An 11,708-nucleotide genomic window follows, 5' to 3' on the forward strand; every position below is an offset into this window, starting at 1 on the left:
AGCATTGCCCCAAGAATTTTAACTCCCCACATCACATCAAAAAGTGGTACATGGAACCCATCAAAATAAAATGTCAAGCTAACAATATTGGTATAGGTACAGTCTTCCAAATTAAATAAACACAACCCAAAAAGAAAGACATCTAGTCCCTATAAGCATGAAATTGAAAGGATTAAGTATGAAAAGAAGACATAGCCGAATCAAAACTTGGGAAGATCCAAGAACAACCAGAATCCATTCCAACTCAAATCAAGCTAGAGTATGAAAAAAGATTCGTATTTTCGAAAAGAATCTAAAATAAGGTTTGATTCAAATTTATAATTGAAGAAAATCTTTGACCAATTTGACAAGAAGATATGGTCAAGATTTGAAGAAGATATGATTAAGATCTTATCAACATTAAGATATGAATTATTTACAAGAAGATATGATCAGGATTTATCTACAAGAAGATTTAATCAAGATTTATCACAAGAAGATATGAATTATTTACAAGAAGATTTGATCAAGATTTGTCTACAAGACAAGAACATATGAATTATTTAAAAGAAGATTTGATCAAGATTTATCACAAGAAGATATAAATTTTTTACAGGAAGATTATACCAAGGTTTATCTACAAAAAGATATGACTTATTTAGAAAAAGAGTTCATCATAATCTACAAGAAGATATGAATTATTTACAATATATGATCAAGAATTTTTTAAAAGAAGATACCCTAACCTATTCTATAAATAGATACTAAAGGCTGAAGAAGAAAATAAGAGAACTCACAAGCACAAAATTTCCTAAGTCATTATAGTTCATAAGGTTAAGGTCTAGAGAAACACTTGCTCAAAAGAAATGTTTTCAGTGTACTGAATCGTTGCAAGTAATAATAAAACGGTAGTACCGAGTTTCGAACTCAAGGATTGCGTTTTACTATTGAATTATAATTAATAACTAAAATCGAACAAAAAGTTTCCGAATTGGTTGAAATAATATTTGAAATTAACAACAATAATAAAATTGATCATTTATTATAAGAAAAATGTCAGGAATTAGTTTCACTTCGAATCCAACCTTGGTGTCTAATTTGATCCTTGTTACTAAATTCCTTTATTGAATTATTATCGAATTTGCTTTATTATCCTTTCCCTAATGTCTTAGTGACAGAACCTTTAATTCTAAAGTAACCCCTAATTCCTTAGTGGATTTAAGATTAGAATTACGTATTACCGTACATGAATTCTCTTGTTAAACTATTGCATTTTCAACTAATTTAATTGGTTTCATGACCGACATCTATCCTAGATTACATTATCATGAATTTCTCATCTCAAGCAATCGTAAACTCTACTCCCATTTCAAAAAACTAATCGTAGAATATTTTAAAGTTGATCAAGGAATAAAAAGCATTAAGCACAGAGATGAGAAAAATAATTCAATACACTCATTCATATAACTCGAAATCAAATCACAAAAATAAGGGTTTCATCTTGTTACACTTATCCCTAGAGATAGAAAAGATACATATTAGAGAAGAATTACAAGAAATATTTATGAATGGTTCTTGATAAAACTGCTCCAATGATGTTAGAAACGTTCGTCTTTGAGTTTCTCTGCTAGGGCAAAAGTCTCTCAACTTCCCAATAGTCAAAAAGATCCCTAGCAAGTGAAAGAAAAAAAAACGCGTTTTTATACTTTCAGCCACGTGCCATGCGCCGCAGGCGCAAGTGGATAGAGTCAGGAAGGCAGAAATGCGCCCCAGGTGCAGGTTTTTGTGATTCAGGTGCACGTCATCTGTTGTCTGACGTATACTGCATTTGTCTCCGCTTTCGAGTATAAATTTGGCTCTGATGTCTTCATGGAAGTTGTAGCTATGGATCGTAGCTTTCATTTGCACTTGCCTTTCCTCCAATTAGATATCTACAACTCAAAATATGGTTGAAATACTCCACATAGGTCATGTTGATTTCTCACCAAAATTCAACACTGCACTAAAACAAAGAAACAACGCAAAACTACAAAAAATCTCTACTTAATCAATGAAATAAGAACATAAATATTTCATTAAATCAAAGAACTATAATCAAGAAAATATATCAAATAACTTCTTAAATTAACTAATGATTAAAGATAAATAAGACCAAAAACAATCAAAAATATGCATATGATGAAGGGTCAACACAACCCCAAACTTATTATATTGCTTGTCTCAAGCAACAATTAGTTTTAGAGTTGGTACAGTTAAAAGAAAACTTAAATTCAATTTCTCAAATCAAATCAAACTTGTAAGACCCTTAGTTTTACATTCTAATTTATGCAATTTTAGTATTTTTTGTGTGTTGAATTGCTGAGGCATTTAGCCCAATTTTTTGTTAGAGTTTGTAATATGTTTAATATATATATTGTTAGGACGCTTTGGTATCAGACTTGGTAAGGGAACAAGTTGTATAACATTGGTTATAAATATTTAAAATTCTGAAAGTTTATTATGAAGAATAATAGCTTCTGGGTTGTAAGTCTCGTGTTTAAGCCGACGTACAAGCGTTTAAGGGCAGTGAATCCTTTGAAAGTTTCTTCAAAATAAAAAGAAAAAATTTTAAATATGGATAATCTTTTTCGTAGAACTTATTTTTCCACTCCTTCTACCCAAAACTTCTCAGGAAAAAGGAACCTATCAATAGTGAAGAAATTACTATTGAAGACTTCCAAAAATCTATAAACAATTGGCAAATCTCAAAAATAAAAAAAAGATCAGGTTTATGAATCCGGTTTATTCAAAAACCTATTAAAAACTGATTATGTAATCAAAATGGAAGAACGAGATGTTGCTCTTTCTAACCCCTTTGAAACAATAGATCTTCTTTCTCCAAAAACGCTCAAAAAACACATTAACAGGAACCATAGTTTCATACATATAGGTCTTGTTCAAGTAGATATCAAACCTTTAACAAGAGAAGGATTAAACACTTCAATCCTATGTGTCCTACGAGATGCAAGGTTCTTGAACTTTCAAGATTCAATAATAAGTACAATTGAATCTAGTCTATGTCAAGGACCAATTTGGTTTGAATGTTATCCAAATTTTTCATTATCTTTAAAAGACCCAAACATCACAAAATCTCTCATGTTACAAATCAAAACTCATAATTACAAAATGATAGAAGGATCTATCCATGTAGTTATTATATACAGAGTTCATTACAAAGCAATGTTTTCAGCATTTACGGTATCAAAAAATATTGAAAACAAAAAAGGCGAAACTCTATTTTTACAAACTGATTTAACAAAGGCAAACAGTGTTATTCCAAAAAGCATCCTTTGGAAAGATATTGATCTTCCTGAAGAATGGATTCTGGAAGGAGCTGTTAAACCACAGTCCCTTGAACAGTCAAAACCAAACAACAATCTAAAGGAAATCATACAATACAATGACGGTAGAGTAAAACTAAGTTTTTCAAGAACTTCCAGTGCCAGATATTCTGACGCTGGTTCATCCAGACCCCTTTCAGTCATACAATCACCTCAAAAAATTGAAAACCATATAAAACCACGTTTTTCATGTTCTAGCATATCAAGTGCTTCTTTCCCAAACGTTGATTACTCCACAAATATACCTCATCAAATCTACACTCCACCTCAAAACACTAATGAGGAACATCCAAACATTTCTCCACCAACTTCGCCATCCTTTTCTGCTATAACTGAAAATGTTTTTAATGAATTAAACGTCATAGAAAAGGCATTTGAAGTTGATAAAACTATTCTCCATAATGAATTTTATGCTTCCAAAAATACAGATAAAAGAACATGGCTCTTTAAAAACTTTCTAAAACAAAGAAAACAAATTCAAAATGAATTTTATACATTCATTTTACAAAATAAAACTCATTTTATTTTTTGAATGGTTTGAAATTTATGCAACACAAAACCAAATTTCTTACCCTTTCAAACAAAACCAAAGTTCTGTTAATCCCATAACCACAAGAAATAAAACTGCAAAATGGGATTTGGCAACTGGATTAAAAATTCAGTCTGAACACCCACCTTTAAGACAAATCATAATAACACACCTAGAAAAGCTAATAGAAGCTGCACCTTTCAAAATCCCAAGTGATAATTCGGAAAAAGATATACAAAATATTCTTCAACAAAATAATTTTACAAATGTCCATCTTAGTACAATTGCAAAACAATTAACTAAGATAGAGGAACATCAACAGAATTCCACTGTCCCTCTGATTGAGACAACTGATTCAAAACTAAAAAACCCAGTTTTTAAACCATTTCAAATCACAAAAACAAGCCAAAAACTGTTTAGGGAAGGCAGATCAGAATTCACCCAAGCCCTACATGAACAACTCTGTAGGATAGAACATTCCTTTACCTCCCCACCAATGATAGCTAAAGATACCTTTGACAAAACAGTTACGACTTTAGACCAAGTTTCCGAAACCGAACACGAACCACAAAACTTGTGCAAACTTCAATGGCAGAAGGGGCAACCTTTAGCCATGGTCACAGCCCCAGACTTAGGTATTGAAAATAGACCTAATGCCCTCTCTCAATCCAAATTCAATGCCAATATTGTCTATGAATGGAACATAGATGGTATGTCCGAATACAACATCCTAAGTCTCCTCCAACAAATGACAATGGCATCAACTACTTACAAAACCCAAGCCAACACACCTGACAAAGCCATAGCTGAACTACTAATAGCAGGATTCTCAGGCCAACTCAAAGGATGGTGGGATTACCATCTCACACCCTCTCAACACCTAGAAATTTTGAACGCAATTCAATCCACAGAGGAAGGAATTCCTATCCTCGACGAAATAGGAAACCCAATACCTGATGCAGTTGCAACACTAATACACACAATTAGCTTGCACTTCATAGGTGATCCATCACACTTAAAAAATAAAAATGAAGAACTCTTATCTAACCTTAGATGTAAAAAACTTTCTGAGTTCCAATATTACAAAAATACTTTCCTAACCAGAGTTATGCTAAGAGAAGACTGAAACCAACCTTTCTGGAAGGAGAAATTCCTTGTAGGACGCCCAACCCTTTTAGGAGAAAAGGTTAGAAACAAAATCAAAGAAGTCTATGGGGTAAACCAAATCCCATATAACCATTTAACTTATGGGGAATTGGTTAGATTTACTCAAAAGGAAGGTTTGAAAATCTGTCAAGATTTAAAACTCCAAAAACATCTAAAATGGGAAATGAAAAGAACTAGACAAGAACTAGGTTCTTTTTGTAAACATTTTGAAATACCCATGACAAATATTTCAAAAGACTGTGAAGGATCTTGTTCGAAACCTTATAGAAAACCTCACAAAAAATCTTTCAACAAACCAGACATACTTGAGTTCTATAAAAAATCTAGACCCCAAAATTCTTACAACCAAAGAAAACCTAATTTTTACAAGAAAAAACCTTTCCAAAAGAAGTTTGAACCTCAAACTTCAAAACAAATAACTTGTTATAAGTGTGGCCAAACCGGACACATCTCAAGATATTGCAAGAGAAATAAAAAACCCCATGAATTAAAAATCGATGAACAAATAATTCAAAAAATAGAGGTAATACTTTTAGAAACTTCTGAAGAAGAAACTGTCACGGATTCTGAAATAGGTTCATCTGAAAATGATAAACCTCTACAGTTTGATGAACTAGGAACCTCCGACTCTCTTGGCGATTCGGAAGCTAGTACAAAATTAATTAATGTTTTAACAAATGATCAAGATATAATTTGGGAGGAATTTAAGATTTTTATAACTTTTTATTCTTGTAACACTATTTACATCAAAAAGTAGTTTAGAAAATATAATTATCATTTTACTGTTGAATTTGATTTTTAATTGACAAATTTTTCTCTTATGTATCGTAGTCTTGTTTCTTGGTCTTTTAAAAATATGAGATTTATTATCTCTCATATTTTTAGAGAAGATAATCGATGTGTTGATATAATTGCTAATTTGAGATTTCACATTGTTAACAGTCATTGGTGGAATACTTGTGCTTATAATATTTTAGATGTTTTTCATAGAAACAAGTTAGTTTTTCTTAATATAGATTTTGTTGATTTACGTAGATGTTTACTACACTTTTATTTTTCCTTCACCATGGTTTTATCTCTTTGAATTTTCTTGGCAAGGCTTTTAATGAAGTCGTAGTTTATATTCTTTATAATTGTTTTTTGGGTTTTAGTATAATCTTTCAAGCATCTTGTAATTTTTTTTCAATTTTAATAATATTTTAGAGTGCTGCAAATGATAGATGATTGGTTTGGAATGCCAACATAGTTAAGATGTCAGGTCAATCATGTGATGATTTTGCACTCTATTTTTGCTTTAAAAAAAAAGTATAAATCCCGCTCTTATTCAAAATAACACATTTAAAAAAGCTATATAACATTATAATAATCAACTAACCCTCCATTCTTCATTATATTGATATGAGTTGTATTTGTCATTTGCTCATTCCATTAAGGGTCTGTTTAATTCAACAGAGGGGGTGTGTGGGATTTTAATAGAGAAAAGGAGAGAGGAAGGAAGAGAAATATAAATAGGTTTGCTTCAAAATATGATTTCGTGTTTGGTTGGAGGTAGAAGAGATGGAATATTTTAGATGAAACATGTTGGTTCATGTTTTAGGAGGGGAAGAAAACAAAATCCCTCATAAAGTAATTTTTGTTCTCCCTCCATTTTGGGGGATTTTGAGGGTAGATACTCAACATAACTAAAAACTCATTTAAAATTTCTCCCCTCCCCTTGAACCAAACATAAAACCATTAAAAATATCTCTCACCTACTCCCCTCGATTGAACCAAACATACAATTGGATATGTCAAAATGAGCATATTAGAGCGGAATAGAGTGAAATGGAGCATAATAGAATAAAACATACACTTCACTGTTTTGATATTTTAGGATGATTGATATTTTCAAGAAGATTTCATCTCACTCCTCCCAAATTAGAGGGAACAAAAATGAGTGTGAATGACGAAATAGGATTGAATGCATTTTATTATATTCTACTCAATTCCATTCTCTTTTTGACAATCTAAACAATGGAACATAAACTTATTTCATCCAATTTCATCTCATACCACCAATCCAAACATAGCCTTAAGTTAAATTGATCTCCTCCCTTCCAAATCACCGCAAATTGGAGGGACATCAAAAACAACTTAGGAAGAATTTTGCTTTCTTATACTCTTAAAATTTGAATCAAATACACTTTTTTAATAAATATTCCCTCCTCCTTGCTTTAATCAACCACACCTTAAATGTTTTATTTATTGCAAATAAGACAAAGTTACTTTTGAATTAATTTTTAACAAGGTCTTTAGATGTATTTTTTCGTTTTTCCTCTCATTTTCCCTCTTTTGTCTGTTTTCAACATTTCGTTTCTTCACTTTAATCAAAATCACTCTAACTATCGCTAAAAAAACTCATACCAATCATTTTATTTTCCTTTCACTCATTTTCAGCCTCCATTTTTTTCTTTCTTCCTTCCATGCATTCCATTTTTTTTCTTTTCTTGCATGCGTTCCATTTTTTTTTGCTTCTTTCTCCTATTTTCTCATCTATTTTTTCCTTTGTTTTTTCTGATAGAATTTCAGTAAGTGTACTGAATCGTTACAAGTAATAAAATGCATTAAGCAGATAGATGAGAAAAATAATTCAATAAATTCATTTATATAACTATAATCAAATCAGAAAAATAAGGGTTTCATCTTGTTTTACTCATCCTTAACAAATAGAGTTTAATTACTCATAACAAAAATACAAAAGATAGAGATTAAGAAGAATTACATTAATGATTCTAGATAAAACTCCTTCAATGGTGTTAGAATCAACCTCCTATGAGTTTCTCTGCTAGGGCACAAGTCTCTAAACTTCAAAGTAGCTAAAAAGATACTTAGAAAGTGAGAAACACACATTTTTATGCATTTTGCAGCGCACCATGTGCCACAAGGCTGTACTAGAGACGCTCCAGCACTCTTGGGCAGAAGTAGGATGCTAAAATACTGTAGAAAGGTTCCCTATGCACAAGCATTTGAACTCCAGCACGCAAAATCTACTATCCAACTTTTACTGCATTTTTCTCCTCTTTGGAATATGAATTTGGTTCTAGTGTCTTCATAAAAGTTGTAGCTATGGATCTTAGCTTTTATCTGAACTTGGTTTGACTCCAATTGGATATCTAAAACTCTATATATGGCTGAAATAGTCCATAAATATCATATTGATTTCTCACCAAAAATCCAATACTGCACTAAAACAACGAAACAACGCAAAACTACAAAAAAAAAAATCTTTACTTAATCAAGGCTTTAAGAACATAAAATTTCATTGAATCCAAGAACTAAAATCAACAAACTATATCAAATAACTCTCTGAATTAACTAATGATTAAAAATAAATAACACTAAAAACAATTAAAAATATGCATATTATGAAGAGCTATCACTTTCTCCCAACACCATTTTCTTAACTTCAATAAACTTCATAACTTTTTTCATCTTTCTCGAAATCTTTCACTCCATATTCATCATTAATCTTAGACTTTTGACTAGAAATAATTTCAAGGTAAGATATTTCGAATTTATTTTTTATTTTATTCTCTATAAAAGCATCATGCAAGAAGTTTTAATCTTTGCTGGAAAATTTTATCATACAAGCATGTTGATGACTCTTCATCATATGCATATTTTCCCACTGTTTTAGTCTTATTTATCCTCAATCATCAGTTAAATTAAGGATTTATTTGATGCATTTTGTTGATTTTTGTTCTTTGAGTTAATAAAATGTTTTTTGTTTTTATTTCGTTGATTAAGTAGGAATTTGTCGTAATTTTACATTGCGTTTTGTTTTAGTGCAGTGCTGAATTTTGGTGAAGAATCAACATGATATATGTGGAGTACTTCACCCATATCTCGAGTTCTAGTTGTCCAATTAGTGTCACTCCTAGTGCTAATGAAAGCTAAGATCCATATCTACAACTTTCATTAAGACACCGGGACCAAATTCAGACGCAAAAGATGAGAAAAATGCAAAATACATCAGACAACAGATGTTGTGCGCTTGGAGCACATTTCTCAGGTTTGGCCTTTGCCAACGCGCGCCTGGGGCGCGCGACGCGCACCAGCAACCATAAAAACACAGATTTTTACTGTTTTAGGGATCTTTTTTGACTCTTGGGAACTTGGGAGACTTGTGCCCTAGCATAGAAACTCAAAGACGGCCGTTTCTAACGCCATTGAAGCAGTTTCATCAAGAATCATCCATGAATCATTCTTGTAATTCTTCTTTAATCCTTATCTTTTGTATCTCTGTCATGAGTAACTAAACCCTATTTGTTAGGGATGAGTGTAACCAGATGAAACCCTTATTTTTCTGATTTGATTTCTAGTTATATGAATGAGTTTATTGAATTGTTTTTCTCATCTCTGTGCTTAATGCTTTTTATTGCTTGATCAACATTAAAATGTTCTACGATTTGTATTTTGAAATGGAAGTGGACTTTACGAATGCTTGAGATGATAAATTCATGAATTTGTAGTATAGGGATAGATGCAGGTCATGAAACCAATTAAATTAGTTACAAAGCAATAATTTACAAGAGAATTTCTATACGGTAATGCTTAATTCTAATCTTAAATCCACTAAGGAATTAGGGGTTACTTTGGAATTAAAGGTTCTGTCACTAAGACATTAGGGCAAGAATAATAAAGAGAATTCGGTAATAATTCAATAAAGGAATTCAGTAACTAGGATCAAATTAGACACCAAGGTTGGATTCGAAGTGAAACTCATCCCTGACATTTTTATCATTATAAAAGATCAATTTTATTATTATTGTTAATTTCAAACATTATTTCAATCAACTTGGGAACCTTTTTGTTCAAATCTAGTAACTAAATATAATTCAATAGTAGAACGCAATCCTTGAGTTCGACACTCGGTACTACCGTTTTATTATTACTTGCAACGAATCAATACACTTGCTGAAATGCTATCAAGTTTTTGGCGCTGTTGTCGGGGACTGCCATATCACTAATGAATTAGTTTATTTACTGAATTGAAATTTTTTGCTCTGCAATAAAATTTCTTTTATTTTATTTCTAAATTAAAAAAAAATATTTGGTTTAAAACTCTCTTATTTTTACTTAATTATTTATCTTTCTTTAACTCTTCAGTACTCACAATTTGTCTAACCTTGTATGCGAGGCCAGTCCTCAGCTGAACTTATCTTTGATCCAGAAATTGAAAAAACAGCGAAAGCACATAGAAAGGCAGCTCGAGAAAGGAGACAAAGGGAAAGACATTTAGTTGTGGAAGAAGAGGTTTTGGGTGATTGTGTCATATTTACTGAAATGGCCGACCCACCACCACCAGAACGTACTCTCGGAGAATATGGGAATCGAATTAGAAATCGTGCTCGATTACCCATTCATCACCAACCGGTTACAATCAATAAGTTTGAAATAAGTCCTGCTCTATACCGAGAGTTGAAGGAAATTCATTTTGCCGGTAGACATAATGAAGACGCTAATAGACACCTCACAAATTTCTTTGAATTATGTGAAATAGTGAAGGTGGATGGTTTGTCTGAGGAAAACAAGAAATTGAAGCTATTTCCATTCTCTTTGATAGATGATGCTAAGGAGTGGTTTCTTTCATTCCCCGCCGACAACATCACCACATGGGATGATCTTGAGGATAAGTTCTTGGAACAATATTTCCCCCCAGCCATGTTCGTTAGAAAGAGGCAAGAAATCATCGGTTACAAACAGAAAGAGGGGGAATCTCTTCCTGACACTTACAGGAGATTCAGAAACTTACTTGCAGGATGTCCTAATCATGCTTATGACGACACTGCCCAAATGCAAATATTCTATAATGGTTTGAGGCCGAGCACTAGAATTATGTTGGATGCCACAGCCGGTGGTTCTTTGAATTACAAAACCGCAACAGAAGCACGAAAGATTATTGAGATCATGGCATCAAATGAACAGATGATGTTGTATGACAGAAGTGGTGGTTCAACAAGTGGTGTAATGGAATTGAATGTTATGGATGGGTTAGCTCCAGGCAGGCTACTATCGAAGATGGAAGAGGTTATCGCCACTGAGATAAAGAAGGGAATGGCAGCTCTAAATATACAACCACAAGTGGCCCCCGTCAAACTACTAAAGCAGACTAGTTGTAACCTTTGTGGAGGAGCACATAAAACTGGAGTCTGTGAAGCACTGGATGATAATGAGGTAGAAGAACTAGAACGGGTGAATTTTGTGAGTAATAACAACAGGCAGAATAACCCCTACTCTAATACGTACAATCCTGGTTGGAGAAATCATCCGAATTTTTCTTGGAGAGATCAACAAGGTAGATCTCAGGGTCAACAAGAAGCTCAAACAAACCAATTCCCACCCAGAAAGGCTGCTTGGGAGAGCACTATAGAAAAACTAGTTACAAGCACAAGTTCTTTCATTGAAGAGTTAAGGGCCGTCCAGAAAAATCACTCTGCATCAATAAAAAATCTTGAGACTCAAATGGGTCAACTTGCAAAACAAATGGCACAAAGAACGTCTGGAAATCTGCCTAGTGACACAATTCTGAACCCAAGAAACAATGTTAATGCAGTGACCACGAGGAGTGGCAAGGTGAGTGAACAAGTACCACCTGAAGCCAAACAGAGTAG

This window comes from Cicer arietinum, chromosome 7, assembly GCF_000331145.2.
Source record: "Cicer arietinum cultivar CDC Frontier isolate Library 1 chromosome 7, Cicar.CDCFrontier_v2.0, whole genome shotgun sequence".
Taxonomy (NCBI): domain Eukaryota; kingdom Viridiplantae; phylum Streptophyta; class Magnoliopsida; order Fabales; family Fabaceae; genus Cicer; species Cicer arietinum.